Source organism: Gossypium hirsutum, chromosome A06 (genome assembly GCF_007990345.1).
Source record: "Gossypium hirsutum isolate 1008001.06 chromosome A06, Gossypium_hirsutum_v2.1, whole genome shotgun sequence".
NCBI lineage: Eukaryota > Viridiplantae > Streptophyta > Magnoliopsida > Malvales > Malvaceae > Gossypium > Gossypium hirsutum.
The window spans coordinates 122,793,211-122,810,143 of NC_053429.1; positions in this window are offsets into that span (position 1 = coordinate 122,793,211).

The window sequence follows — 16,933 nt, forward strand, 5'->3', positions numbered from 1 at the left end:
AGATATTTAATAAAGCCATTATTATTATTATTGTTATTATATATTATATATATAGAAAGTAAAACAAAAGAAAACAAAGAATAAAAGAAACAAAGAAGGAGACGAAATAGGGGAAAGAAAGGAAGGAAAGAAAAATAAAAGGGAAATTGGGGTTTTTGAAGCCTTAAGCTTTACTAGGTAAGTCAATTTGATCCATTTTCTTGTAATTTTGATGTTTGTAGAATTCTAGAGAAGAGTACTACATGAATTATATCAAAAGTTAGGAAGTTAATGAATTTTTATGTGTTGATTAAGTTTAACAAAAAGATGAATTAAGGGCTAAATTGATAGAAATTCAAGTTAGAAATGAAATAAGGATTGAATTGTAAAGTGATTCATAAATTTTATGCTTTAAGGACTAAATTGAAAGAATTTTGAAATTATGGTTTTATGATGAAAAATAGATAATTATGTCTAAGTTTGGTTAAAAATTGAGTAGATGTAAAGTATGAATTAAGATAGAAAAGCAAGTGCATTTAGTTAGGATTAAATTGAAATTAAAAGTAGAAAATCAACATTTTGCACTAAGACTATTTTGGACAACAGCAGTAGTCTAAGTTTGAAAAATCACCAAAAATTGTATAAATTGAATTAGAGGATAAAAAAATATAGAATTAAATTTTATTGAGTCTAGTTTCTTATAGAAGAAACGGTATAAGCAATTGTATTGTAAATTATGAGATATAATGAATTTTGTGAGACAAGGTCAGAATGAATTTGGGTTCCCTGTTCTGACTTTGGAAAATCACCAAAAATTGGAGGAAAATAATTAGAGGCTTAAAGTTATATGTTTAGAACCCCTAATGAGTTTATTTTCAGGAAAAATAAACGGTAATATTATCCGAGTTTTTTACTGTAAGATAATTAATTTTTAGTGAAGAAGGGTCGAAACTGTCAGACAGCAGAATAAGGATAACTTTAAAGAATAAACTGTACCTATTGGCTAAACCAAAAATTCTGAAAATTTTATGTAAGAAGATATATGAGTCTAGTTTCAGGGAAAATTATCAGATCTTAATTTGGAGTTTTATAGCTCCAGATATAAATAATTTAGTGACTATGACACAGATGGACAACTTGAATATCCATAAAAGTAAATAATAAAAATTATAGATAATGTTACTTACAAGTGTGTTATATAAATTAAGGATGTGGAATGGAGAGGAGGAGGAGGAAAATATATAAGAATATTCACTTAGCATGGCTAATTTGCATGTTTTAAGCTCATGGACTAAATTGAATAAAAGTAAAACTTTAGGGGGCAAATTTTGTAAAAATGTCAACAATGACTAAATTGAAGGGAATAAATTGTTTTATTATCTAAATTAATAAATTGAATGAAATTATCAATTTAAGATTGGGTGAAATTTAGGAAAATGATAAATTACCAATATGCCCCTGAATCTTGGTACTTCTGCAATTTAGTCAGGTAGGTTCGTATATCCTGAATGAGCATGTAAATATGACAATTTAAGTATTGTATCGTATTTTATATGATATTTTGAATTGAATATATGAAAAGGATGTTACATGAAACATGAAAATGAATACTAAATAATATAAATTAATTAAAATTATTCTGAAAATCTCGGTAATGCCTCGTATCCTATCCCGGTCTCAGGTACGGGTATGGGGTATTACAATATTGACAACTTTCGGCTAGATAGGTTTTAGTGGCTCATAATACTGGTGAAAAAGAAAATAAATATAAAAATGGAAAAGAGAATTTTATTGAAAGAAAATATGAAGAAACAAAAGCCTAAACTTTCAGGGAAAGTGTTTAAAGAAAAAGATGAACACCCCAAATAGAGTCACTTCACCCCCTATTTATAGTGCTAGGGAGATAGTCTAGTTTAACTTAAATTCTAAAAAGATAAATACATTTAATTAAAGATAAATAAAGATAACTAAAATAAAATCCTAAAATTAAATAATCCTAATAATTATCTTAATATTAATTATCCTAATATAAATAAAATGGAGTCTTATAAAATAAAATCTCTTTTTTTTTGCGTTTTTAGTCCTTGTATCTTCCATGCTCGCGCTTTTGGCACAATCTTTTTCCTGTGTCGCATGTCAGCCCATTATGTCTCCAAATTCGCACTTTTGTCCCTTAATTTTGCTTTTGCCTCTAAATCAGTCCCTAAAAGATAAAAGGACATAAATAGCTCAAATTAGTAGGATCAAGCTCAAATTAACAAATGATTAATATATAAAAATACGGTATTCTAGAGCATTATCAGAGTTCGATTCACTAGAGGAATCCATAACACGAAGGAAACGTTGGAGTATATTCATTCTGATCTGTGGGGGCCATCCAGAGTGCCTTCGAGTGGTGGAGCTAATTATATGCTAACATTTATTGATGATTTTGCCAGAAAAGTTTGGGCGTTCTTCCTGAAGCAGAAAAGCGATGTGTTTTCCGCATTTAAGTTTTGGAAAATTATGATTGAAAAACAGATGGGAAAACAGATGAAATACCTCCACACAGACAATGGCTTAGAGTTCTGTTCTGATGAGTTTAATAGATTGTGCAAGTCAGAAGGGATCATGAGACACTTGACAGTTCGTCATACTCCACAGTAAAACGGCGTTGCAGAACGAATGAACAGAACGATCATGGAGAAGGTTCGATGTATGTTGTCAAATGCCAACTTACCGAAGTCATTTTGGGCAGAAGCAACCTCTACTGCATCTTTTTTGATCAACCGATATCCATCCGTTGCCATTGAAAAAAAGACTCCACAAGAGGTATGGTCTGGTAATCCTGCTAATTATTCTGATTTAAAGATCTTTGGGTGTCCTGCGTATGCTCATGTTGATAATGGAATATTGGAACCGAGATCCATTAAATGTGTTTTTCTTGGTTATAAAACTGGTATAAAAGGGTATAAGTTATGGTGTCCTGAAAATAGAAAAGTTGTGATTAGCAGAGATGTTGTTTTTGATGAAACTACTATGCTACCTAACTTATCTCTTAAAGACTCTTCCAATAAAGAAAATCAAAAGCAGGTGGAGTATCAGATTAATACAGAGTCAACTCCTCAAGCCACAACAAAAATTGAGAATAGAGTTGCTTCTTCACCATAATACTCTATCGCCAAAAACAGAACTAGAAGAGAAATTAAACCTCCAAAGAAGTATGCCGAGGCTAATCTAGTTGCTTATGCTTTAAATATGGCTAAAGATATAGATGCGAATTAAGAGCCATCTAATTATTCTGAGGCGGTTAGCTGTGAAGACTCGGAAAAGTGGATGTTTGCTATGTAAGAAGAGATGGAATCACTCCACAAAAACAGAACATGGGACCTTGTGAAACTTCCTAAAGGTAAAAAGGTTGTTCGTTTTAAATGGGTGTTTAAAAAGAAAGAAGGGACTCCAAGAGTTGAAGAACCCAGATATAAAGCAAGGCTTGTTACAAAGGGTTACAGTCAAATTCCAAGAGTGGACTTTACAGATGTGTTCTCCCCAGTTGTTAAGCATAGTTCAATTCGAGCTTTGCTTGGTATTGTGGCCATGCATGATTTGGAGCTTGAGCAGTTAGATGTAAAAACTGCATTTCTGCACGGAGAACTTGAGGAGGATATTTACATGCAAAAACCAGAGGGTTTTATAGTCTCAGAAAAAGAGGACTATGTTTGCTTGCTGAAAAAGTCCCTTTACGGTTTGAAACAGTCACCAAGACAGTGGTACAAGAGGTGTGATTCCTTTATGACTTCTCATGATTTTAAAAGAAGTAGTTTTGACAGTTGTGTTTACTTTAAGAAAAACAGTGATGGTTCTTTTGCGTATCTACTTCTTTATGTTGATGACATGTTGATAGCAGCAAAAGATAAAGGAGAGATAAGAAAGGTCAAAACCTAACTAAGTAAAGAATTTGAGATGAAAGATTTAAGACCAGCAAAAAAGATACTTGGAATGGAGATTCTCAGAGATAGAAAAACAAGTAAATTGTACCTAAGTCAGAAGGGTTACATTGAGAAAGTTCTTTGCAGGTTCAATACGCAGAGTGCTAAGCCTGTTAGTACTCATTTAGCAGCTCATTTCAGACTTTCATCGATTTTGTCTCCACAATCAAATGATGAGATTGAGTACATGTCACATGTTCCATACTCTAGAGCAGTGGGATCTCTTCTGTATGCTATGGTTTGTTCACGTCCAGATTTATCATATGCAGTCAGTGTAGTTAGCAGATACATGGCGAATCCCGGTAAAGAACACTGGAAAGCAGTTCAATGGATTCTAAGATACTTACGAGGTACAACTGATGTTTGCTTACAGTTTGGAAGAACTAGAGATGGAGTCATTGGGTATGTTGATGCTGATTTACTGGAGACCTTGATAAAAGAAGATCTCTCACAGGTTATGTCTTTACAATCGAAGGTTGTGCAATTAGTTGGAAAGCCACTTTGCAAACTACAGTTGCTTTGTCTACCACTGAAGATGAGTACATGGCGATTACTGAGGGACTTTTTAGTGAACTCAATGAAGACCTTCAAATCAGCACAGTATTCTGTGACAATCAGAGTGTCATCTTTCTTACAAAAGATCAAATGTTTCATGAGAGAACAAAACACATTGATGTTCGGTATCATTTTGTTCGTGATATTATTGCTCGTGGTGATATTGTTGTGAGCAAAATTAGTACTCATGAAAATCCTGTAGATATGATGACTAAGTCACTTCCAATAACCAAGTTTGAGCATTGCTTAGACTTGGTTGGTGTTCATTGTTGAAGTTAAACCCTTAAGGGGTTTTGTGGAAGAGGTGGAGAACTTATTCGTTGAGAGTTCACAATGAAGAACTTATTCATTGAGAATTCGTGTCGAGGTGGAGATTGTTAGAATTAAGTGACTCGAATCCTTATTTAAGTAAAATACAATGGTAAAATAAAATAAAAGAAGAATCCATATAGAATTACACTTCTTTTATTTTATTTTAGAATAAGGTTTTTTAAACCTTATTAAATTCAATCTATTTGATATTGATTAGAATAAGGTGTTTCAGTCTTACTAGAATATGGCTTTACAAGCCTATAAATAGACATAGTCTATTCCTCTTGTATTGAATTCGAATTTGACATAGTGAATTTTCTTCTCCTCTGCCCGTGGTTTTTTCCCGAAAGGGTTTCCACGTAAAAATCTGTGTTTTTTTATTTTTATTTTACTTTATTTTTTTCACAGACTGGTTTAATATTACAAGGACCTGAAGTAGCATGCGAATGATAAATGATGATGGTATAATGAACAACATTAATAATTTTCAACTAAAATTTCTGTCAAACAAGTTACCAAGATCGTACGATTGTCTCTTTCTAGTCATATTACACGGTTTATTCTCTTCATCTTCTCCTTTAAGGGATTCACCTGTCTCGCCACACCTGTTCATATTACAAGGTTTATTTTCTCCATCTTGTTCATCATGTGATTCACCTGCCTCGCCACACTTGTTTGTTCCTAACTTCAAACTATAGGTAAAGAATGTGTGAATAACATGTAACATGTGAATGATAAGTATTAGATTTACATCTATTTGGAGGATACAAGATAATTGAATGAAAGTGTAATTACTAGGGTAGTTTTTACAAGATATTAATTACAAAGAATTGTAATTCTCTAAACGTGTTTGGTTGACAAAATATGATTGCATCGTAATTCACTATGTTATGTTTGGTAGTACAAATTGTAATGATACAATTATATCATTTATATTTTAAGAATAGTAATTAATATACAAATTTATTAGTATAATAAAAAATTTTAAACAAGTAACAAAAATTAAAATCAAATCATCATATGTATTATGTAAGTCTAAAAAAGTAGTTGATAATATGATTACTAATAAAAATAGCAAGAAAAATAAACATCATATGTAATTTTATGCTAGTATAGTCTAACATTTTATTTTATAAAAAAGTTTTATAAAATAGGCTTGAAATTTTTCCTAAGTCTGGCTCGGATAAAAATGCTAAAATTCAGGCCCGACTATATTAAATTTTTATATTTTTATATAATTTTTTAAAAAATATAATACATCAAATATACTAAAAATATTAAAATAAATATTTCCCAACAAATTAAAAATAAAATTTTTAAAAATATGTATAGTGAAAAAAAAAATCTCTGTGTACAAATTATAATAACATTGCTATATTAACGTTTTAAGTAACAAATACAAAGAATATTTTTGTCATTTAACCTTCTGAAGTTCTTAATAATACTGTTATTATTTAATAACAGTGTTATAATATATTAATCCTATTTGTATTGGGTTTAGTATGTTAGTAACACTAAGAAATTAAAAAAATATATGTATTGTTGCAGGCCAATTTTAGCCCATTTACATCAAAACCCAATTTAGCCTTACCTAACCCACCAAAATTAAACCCAAAACCCAAAATCTTAACTACCCAAAGCCCAATTTACATCAAAACCCCAATGGCCCAAACCCTAACCCCAAATCAAAATAAAAAAACCTAGCCCACAACTTAAACTTTTCTCAAATAGCCACACCTTTTCCACCACCAACTCCACTAGCCACACCTTCTCCACCACCAAATCCACTAGCCACACTTGCTCCATTACCTACTCCACTAACCACACTTGCTTCACCACCACTTGTACCTACAAATGAAGACATAAACAATAAAAAAATATTTTGTAAATGGCTATATAAGCCTTCTCATATTTTGTATATAGGGGGAGGATTTTTTTTTTGGAGAGTTTTTGGGAGAGAAAGTTATTGTAAATGATTTTTGGAGAGGTTTCTTTTTAAAGTAATCAAGGAGAAGAGTTATTGTGAAGGCTAGTTTTTGGAAAAGCTAGTTTTTTTTTAAGATTAATCAAACATCAAAGCAAAAGAGGTTTCTTTGTCTATTCTCATTTTAAGTTCTTTGTTTACTTATTGTTTTCCTTTCAATCTTATTTTGTTTCTTTTATACGAAAGTAAAAAAAAATAAAAGGAGGAAGCTTACCCATTTTTATCAAAAAAGTTTTTTTGAGGTCCGGCTGCCGTGTACGGTGGCGCCGGCGGCGGTCCGGCGACCGAACGATGGCCGACCTTGTGGCCGAAAATCATCCACCCTCTCCCTCTCTCTCTTTTTTTGTTATTATTATATTTCTTAATATTATATTATATATATTCTTTTAATATATTAGGTATATTTTAAATTCTATATTACGTATATATATTATATTATTTTATGTATATATCTTTAATATTATATTATTTATATATTTTTTTACATGTTATCTTATGTATATATCTTAACTATATTATGTATGTATTTTTAACACTATATTATGTACATTTTTTAATATTATCACGTATTTTTTTATATATGTACATATTGATGTAGTATTATTAATAGTATTGATTTTTAAACATCATTATTATTTCTAATATATATATTATGCACATTTTTATTTATTTATTTCTATTTTATTTTTTATTTGTCAATATTAATTATTATTATTCTAATATTTTGATATTTTAATATTTTATATTTTATATATTTTATTATTCACATCATTATTCGCATTTTTTGACAATAATATTCTTGGATTTTTTTACTATCATTTTAAAAACTTTTTACATTTTAATTTTAATAATAAGGCAATGTACCGATTTTAACATTAAGTCATCGATTTCATCGCTATGTTGGGTGAAATTAATCGACTCGTGTTAAAAACGGGACGTCCTTCTAAAAAACAAAAAAACTTGCAACTTCTCATTTCCTTCAATCAGATCATACTTAAATGTCAAATTGAATTCGTATTTTTGAAAATCAAGACAACATGTGTTTAATAATATACCAATTTTGGGTGTCGTGAGGGTGCTAATACCTTCCTCGCGCATAACCGACTCCCGAACCCTAAATTTTCTCTGGATTTTAACGCAGACCTAAACTTAGCCTTTTATTTGTTTTAATAAGAGATCTAATAGGTGTCCGATCACACCTAGGAAAAAGGATCGGTGGCGACTCCCTGTTTATTTCAAAAATCAAACGTCAAATTTCAAACTTTTTTTCAATAAATCGCCACAATTAGCGACCAAGCTAAGCTAAAATTTTTACGTCGCTACAGCTGGCGACTCCGCTGGGGATAGCCTTTTTGAGAGTCGTGTCTGGAATTAAACACGTTTTGTCAAAATTTTCAAATTTCCTTGTTCAAAGTAAATATTTGGTCGTGATCCGAAAATCTCGTTTTCAAAATTCATGCATTTGTATCGTGCTGTAAATATTTCTTCTAACTTGCTTATTTGGTTGTTTTTCAGTTTTCAATTTTTATGGTTTTAATTTTGGTTTAGTTTCTTTAAGTGAAACGTAAAGGTTTATGAGTTGTTCCCCACACACCGTGTACTTGCATTTTCGCATAACATGAGCTCTCTACCTGGGCTCCGTCCGTTTAAGTGAAAGTAAACGCTATGCCTTCGTGAGTTAACTCGTCCCTCCGCATAGGCTAGTGAATACTTTCGGGTTACATATGACTTATGCTTTCGTGAGTTAACTTGTCCCTCCGCATAGGCATAAGTAAATGTAACCCCTCGAATTGAACTCGTGAGCCTGTGATAGGCTATGACCGAGGCTCCGTGTTAATCTTAGCAGATGATAGTACGGGCAATTCGAGTACCTATCTAGAACCAAAACCGCATATAATGAACCATACGAGCCACCTAACTAGAGCCATGCCGAACCTCCGCTCATTTAGTAGTCACCGAAATAAGTACACGGGAAAAGCACATCTTACCTTCTATTTCTTTTACATTTGTGCTTTCTAAGCAAGGGAATCGAGTCCACTAGACCAAGTAGCTTAATTTGTTAGATTTTCCACAGTTTTTCTCTGTTTATATGTGTTGCGCTAACCAAGGTCGTTTGTCTGTATTTCTATTTTCATCATGCATCGAAGGCATATTGTTAGAAAGGTGTTGATTAGAGATTGGTTGCCAAAAACGGGTTTCTAATGGAGGACTCAATTATACGAGTGACCAAAACGTTGTGTAATAGACTCCTTTGATTAAGGAAATGCCTAAATAGGGGCTATCTTGAAATTAACACCAAATTTTTGCATATTCATTCATGACTGACATTCATTTGACATTCATGCATTCATTCATACATCCATTCATTCATTGCATATCCCATACTCGGTCGCTGAAGATAAAATATATAATTCGCAGTTGTAATACCACAAGACTGGAACCACGTCATCTGTATAAAACGCGCCGACAAGCTAGAGTAATGGAGGATGAATTCAATGAGAGAATTGAAAGGATGGAAAGGGCTCAAAAGGAATTACAAGAGCAACTGGCCAAATCGCAACAAGAGACGAGAGACCTAATGGTGAGATATCGAGAGGAATCACTCGAGCAAAGAGATCAGATGGCTAAAATGATGGAGATGATGACAACTTTGGTCAAAGGAAAAGGACCCATGCAGAACCCCGATATTATAGAACCTCGATCAAGAATTCACCACGATCAGGATCCACTCTATCCCCCGGGATTCACTCCACCGCCCGCGTATACAACACAAAGAGGGTATACTCAAGGGGAACCCACAGGCTTGGAACATCGACCTATGCACCCGCTTTACCCACTAATTTAGGGCAAGGAATATTCGCGTCGAACCCAGGGCTAGTCCTGCTGATCCACTAGTTCCAGATCTGGATGACCCAGCAGAGGTAGCCAAGTTGAAATTGGATAAACATGACGCAAAATATAGGAGTCTAGAGGAAAGACTCAAAGCAATAGAAGGCACTGAAGTCTTCTCCGCACTAGGTGCCAAGGAACTCAGTTTGGTACCTGATCTAATTTTGCCTCCGAAATTCAAAGTGCCTGATTTTGAGAAGTATGATGGGACAAGGTGCCCAAAAGCCCATCTCATTATGTTCTGTCGAAAAATGACTGGTTATGTGAATGAGGATAAACTACTCATACATTGCTTTCAAGATAGTCTAACAGGGTCAGCTCTTCGGTGGTACAACCAACTTAGTAGAGAAAAGATTCGATCTTGGAAGGACTTGGCATCTGCATTCTGCGAGCAGTACAAGCATGGTGCCAGACCGGATGACCTTGCAAATGATGGAGAAAAAGCCATCAGAGACCTTCAGACAGTATGCGCAGAGATGGAGAGATGTCTCAGCCCAAGTGGAGCCCCCACTAACAAAAATAGAGATAACCGTTCTCTTTATCAACACCTTAAAGGCGCCATTTTATGACAAACTAGTGGGAAGTGCCATGAAGGAGTTTGCGGATATTGTAATATCTGGTGAGCTCATAGAGAATGCCGTCAAGAGCGGTAGAATGGAAGGTTCAGAAGGTTCAAAAAGGGCAGCGCCTATGAAGAAGAAAGAACCAGAAGCCCATATGGTGGGAATGAAAAACCGTTATGCCCCTAATCCATACCCAAATCAACCCCGACCTCGAAATTATCCACTTCCAAATTTCTATTATCCTCCTCAAACCCCTTACTACCAAGCACCACATCCGTCCTACCCCGTATACGCCATGAACAACCAAAGACCCGTCACCACTTTTTCACAAAACACTGCACCAGTTCAAAACCAACCCAGAAACGAACCAAGACCAATAAGGCCCAACCCCGAGAGGCCACAATTTACTCCTATCCCTGTGTAGTATGGGGAATTGTACCCAAAAATCTTGGAGAAACAATTGATATCTCCCCATTACATGGCCCCCCTTAAACCTCCATACCCGAAATGGTACGATCCAAACGCTAGTTGTGCATACCATGCTGGGAATCAGGGGCATTCTACGGAGAACTGTCTTGCTTTCAAAATGAAAGTTCAAGGGCTCATCGATGCGGGCATTTTGCGATTTGATGGTACTGGCGGTACATCCGGGAACCCATTCCCAAACCACGCCAAAAGGAATGTGAGCGCAGTAGGAGAGGAGGACAAACGACAAAGTAGAAGATGGGTTTCTGAAATAAGAACACCTCTGCAGAAAATCTGGGAGGTGCTAGTTGAAAAGGGCTTGTTTTTTCATCTTAACAGAGTATTCGAGGGAAGGAATACAAAAGATCAAAGTTTTTGCGAATTCCATGGTATTGAGGGGCACGACATTCAATCCTGTGAAGAGTTCAAGAGATTACTGCAAAATATGATGGACAATAAGGAGATTGGGATTTTTTATAAAGGCGAAGAGGCCAATGAGAAAGAAGTATGTGCCTCCGACAATCAATCGTCAGGTTGTTCGTATAGCGCCGATCGACCGTTAATAATTTATTATGACGCGAAGAAGGAACCAGTGAAACCAAAAGTGGTAATCGAGGTACCATCTCCTTTCCCCTACAAGGACAATAAAGCAGTACCATGGAAATATGACGTTAATATCGTCACACTTGAAGATCAAAAACCCAAAGCCATGACTGGAAGCGTTGGGGAAGTAGGTCATTTCACTCGTAGCGGAAGATGTTATTCGAAAGAGGTCGAATCAGTAAAGAAGAACAGTAACTTGAAACAGAAAGGAAAAGCACCGATATATGTGGCTGAAGATAAGTATGAAACTGTGCCTGAACAAGAAGCTAAAAAGCCTGTGGACGAGGAAGAAGCACAAGAATTTTTAAAATTTATCAAGCACAGTGAGTACAACGTGGTAGAACAATTGAGTAAGTAGCCAGCGTAAATCTCGGTATTATCTCTGCTGTTGAATTCAGAACCACACCGGAATGCTCTGCTGAAAGTGTTAAACCAAGCTTATGTGGCAAACAATGTATCCGTTGAAAAATTGGATAGGTGGGTGAACAACTTGAATGCGGATAATTTTATTTCTTTTAATGATGATGAAATACTGCCCAATGGTAGAGGCTCAGTGAAAGCATTGTATATCACAACCCGTTGTAAGGGCTATATAATACCGAACGTGCTCATCGATAATGGATCGGCACTCAATGTCATGCCTTTGGCCACACTTTCCAGGATTCCGATGGATTTGTCCTATCTAAGGCCCTACCATTCTACAGTAAGGGCATTCGATGGAACAAGACGAGAAGTTATGGGAAAAATTGAGATCCCTTTAGAAGTGGGTCCCTACATATACGATGTTGAGTTTCAAGTCATGGACATTACACCATCATACAATTGTCTCTTGGGAAGACCTTGGATTCATTCTTCTGGAGCGGTCCCATCATCCCTTCATCAAAAGGTGAAATTCATCATGGATGGCTGTTTGGTCACTGTCGAGGGAGAAGAAGACATTGTCGCATCTGTCTCTGCCGATGCACCGTACTTGGAAGTGAACAAAGACGCATTGGAATGTTCCTTCCGATCCCTTAAATTCGTCAATGCCACTTTTATTGTTGAGGAAAACAGAATTTCGATGCCAAAACTGTCGAGAAATACTAGAATGGGTGTCAAATTGACCGTAGGAAGGGGAGCTCGAGCGAGAAAAGGTTTAGGGAGATATCTGCAAGGAATAGTCAGGGCTTTAAAGCCAGTGCACCACAGGGCCCGACACGGTTTGGGGTTCCATTCTGACATGCGTCAAAGAAGAAGACAGTGGAAAAAAGATCAGGAAAGAAGGATTGCAAGAACTTTGGGCCGAGAACCAGAATGAGAACCAATAGAGTACCCTCCTTTGTCAAAAACATTTACATCTGCGGGAATGATGTACCCTAGACAAGATGGTCCACGAAACACGCTATGGTTAATTGAAAAGGGTCTTCAAAATGTCAGTATAAATGTTATTGACAAAGGGGCTGATGTGAGTAAAGACGTCTCAAGGATACGCCCTTGTCCCCCTGGTTTCATGTTGAACAATTGGACCGCCGAGGAGCTTCTTGTAGTTTATAAGTCTTCTCCAGAGTAATGTTCAATGTTAACACTCTTCTTTTTGTGTCACTGGGTAATAGTAGGGATTCTTTTGTAAGAGCTTGCATTCGCTCTTTATCATTTAAATGAATATCAATGAAGATGCATTTCGTCACGATCTTTCGCATTATCGCTAATTTCATAATCATTCTCTCATTTCATAGCCTATCCTTACATTTGCCACATTCCATGCCATAACATTTCTTTTGTTGGTTCCAATACTTAGATGTCCCTCTATAGTTTCCTTTTTCATTCAACTTTCAGGTGCTCAAATATGGACGACATGAATAATCCCGTTACGAATCTTGAAATTGATTTTGAGAAGGCTGTTTGCTTAGGAGAATTTGAAGCCGAAGAAAATACTGAAGATTATGTCTCGTCTCCTGAATTGTTAAGAATGGTGGAACAAGAGGATAAACAGATTTTGCCTCATGAAGAATCTGTGGAAACAATAAATTTGGGCACTGAAGAAAGGAAACAAGAAGTGAAGATTGGGACTTCTATTTCAGAGAGCACCAGGCATAATTTGATCGCTTTACTCCGCGAGTACAAAGATGTTTTCGCATGGTCATACCAGGATATGCCAGGGCTAGATGAAAATTTAGTGGTCCACAAGCTCCCATTAAAGCCAGAATGCAAGCCCATCCAGTAAAAATTAAGACGGATGAGACCCGAAATGTTGTTGAAAATAAAAGAGGAAGTCAAGAAGCAATTTGATGCTGGTTTCCTACAAGCCTCCAAATATCCAGAATGGGTGCCCAACATAGTCCCGGTGCTAAAGAAAGATGGCAAAGTACGAATGTGCGTGGATTACCGTGACTTAAATCGAGCAAGCCCAAAAGATAATTTTCCCTTACCACATATTGATACGTTGGTGGACAACACAGCAAAACATTCATTGTTTTCTTTCATGGACGGATTCTCGGGGTATAATCAGATCAAGATGGCCCCTAAGGATATGGAGAGAACTACCTTCATAACAATGTGGGGAACGTTCTGCTACAAGGTGATGCCATTCGGGTTAAAGAATGCGGGGGCAACATATCAGAGGTCTATGGTGACGTTGTTCCATGACATGATGCATAAAGAAATAGAGGTCTATGTCAACGATATGATTGCTAAATCTCGAGGGGAAGAAGAGCATGTAGTGACTCTCAAGAAGTTGTTCGAAAGGCTGAAAAAGTTTCAGTTAAAGCTTAACCCAGCCAAATGTACGTTTGGGGCTACCTCAGGGAAGTTGCTAGGTTTCATTGTCAGTGAAAGAGGTATCGAGGTTGATCCAGATAAAATAAAAGCCATTCAAGAGTTACCACCCCCACGCACGCAGAAGGAAGTTAGAGGATTTTTAGGGAGATTAAACTACATCGCCGATTTATCGCTCAACTTACCAACCAATGTGACCCAATCTTTCGGCTTCTTCGAAAACATAACCCGGGAGAATGGAATGAGGAATGCCAGGTGGCCTTTGATAAGATAAAGTAATATTTGTCTAGTCCTCCAGTGCTAGTACCGCCAACTCCAAGAAGACCATTGATTTTGTATTTGATTGTGTTCGAAAATTCAATGGGTTGCGTATTGGGGCAACACGACGAGACGGGAAAGAAAGAAAAGGCGATCTACTACCTCAGCAAAAAGTTCACTGAATATGAGGCAAAGTATTCGTCCATTGAAAAATTTTGTTGCGCTCTGGTTTGGGTAGCTCAAAGACTCAGACAATACATGTTGCACCATACGACATGGCTGATTTCGAAGCTGGACCCGATAAAATAAATGATGGAATCACCGGCACTATCAGGAAGAATGGCACGATGCCAGATTCTCCTTTCGGAATATGAGCCGTTAAGATTCGATTTCCCAGACGAAGACTTAATGTGCATCATAGAAATAGAATCCGAGTCCTCAAAAGAGAAGTCATGGAAGATGTGTTTTGATGGTGCGTCAAACGCTTTGAGGCATGGAATCGGAGCAATCCTGATATCACCAGAGGGGAATCATTATCCGTTTACTGCAAGACTGAACTTCTTCTATACCAATAATATCGCAGAATATGAGGCCTGTATCATGGGGCTTCGTGCAGCTATTAAACGAAACATCGAAATCTTAGAGGTGTATGGGGACTCAGCCCTAGTGGTTTATCAAATCCGTGGAGATTGGGAAGTGAGGGACCCAAAATTGATTAAGTACAGCGATTTAGTGGCTGAATTGATCAAGGAATTTAAAGAAGTAACTTTTCATTACTTCCCACGAGAAGAAAACCAATTGGCTGACGCCCTGGCCACTTTGGCTTCAATCTTCAAAGCAAGTAAAGAAGCAGAAATAATGCCCCTCAAAATGAGCATATACGAGGTCCCTGCACACTGTTGTAGCATTGAAAAAGAAGCAGACGGATGTCCATGGTTCCATGATATCTTAGAATATATCAAAAATCAAAGCTACCCCGAACAAGCGAATGAGAACGACAAAAGAACAATCAGAAGAATGGTAGCGGGATTTGTTCTTGATGGGGATATCCTGTACAAGAGAGGAAAAGATCAGATGCTCTTGAAATGTGTGGATGATGTTGAAGCTAGGAAAATACTTGAAGATGTCCATGAAGGAATCTGCGGAACGCATGCCAATGGTTTCAGTATGGCCAGAAAGATCATGAGACTCGGTTATTATTGGCTGACGATGGAAAGTGACTGTAATAATTTTGCAAAAAAATGCCACAAATGTCAAATCTACGGCGATAAAATTCATGTAACCCCTTCGCCCCTTCACGTCATGACTTCTCCGTGGCCTTTTTCTATGTGTGGCATGGATGTTATAGGGCCAATTTCTCCAAAAGCATCAAACGAACATCGATTCATTTTTGTGGTCATCGATTACTTCACAAAATGGATAGAAGCTGCTTCGTTTGCCAATGTGACGAGGACTGCAGTTTGCAGGTTTTTGAAAAAGGAAATCATTTGCCGGTATGATTTGCCTGAAAGAATCATTTCAGATAATGCCACGAATCTGAACAATAAGATGATGAAAGAAGTGTGCGAGCAGTTCCAAATAAAGCATCATAACTCTTCGCCCTATCGCCCAAAGATGAACGGGGCTGTTGAAGCAGCCAATAAAAATATTAAGAGGATCATTGGGAAAGTGACTGAGACATATAAAGATTGGCACGAGAAGCTTCCATTTGCTTTGTTTGCATATCGCACATCTGTGCGAACATCTACGGGAGCAACTCCTTTCTCTCTGGCTTACGGAATGGAAGCTGTGCTACCTATTGAGGTTGAGATCCCCTCCCTGCGAGTCTTAATGGAATTAAAGTTAGAAGAAGCAGAATGGGTTCGAGCTCGATATGATCAGTTGAACCTCATCGAAGAAAAACGTCTAAGAGCAATTTGTCACGGGCAGATGTACCAGAAGAGAATGATCGCGGCCCATGACAAGAAAGTATGGCCAAGAGAATTCCACGAAGGAGAACTCGTACTGATGAAGATTCTCCCAATACAAAAGGACCTGCAAGGAAAATGGGCACCAAATTGGGAAGGACCATACGTCATAAAGAAGGCATTTTCAGGAGGAGCTTTGATTCTTACCGAGATGGATGGCAAGGAGCTACCGAATCCAGTGAACTCAGATGCTGTGAAGAAATATTATGCTTGAGATGAAAACCCGAAAAGGGCATCAAAAAAAAAAAAAGAGGGATCAAGGCGAAAACCCGCAAAGGGTGTCTTAATTAGCACAAAAGATTAGGATGAAAACCCGAGAGGGCGTCCTAATAAGGTAAACCTGGCTTAAAGAGCGTGGCATTTTAATAGCGGGTCAAACAGTGAGACTACAGTATTTGAAGCATTTTTGAAAGCTCGAAATCTTCTACGCAAAGAGCCAGACTCGAAAAGATTCTTGATTGAGGAACGTGGAAGAGTTCATGTATCGAATATCTAAAGTGTTTGTATCCGTTGAATACGATCCTTTCTTTCTTTTTGACATTTTTTACTCTCATTGGTTAACTTGCTTTGTTTGCCACATTTGAAATAGATGAATATGAAATATCATTTTTTCCCTACCTGACCTTTTTCATGCAT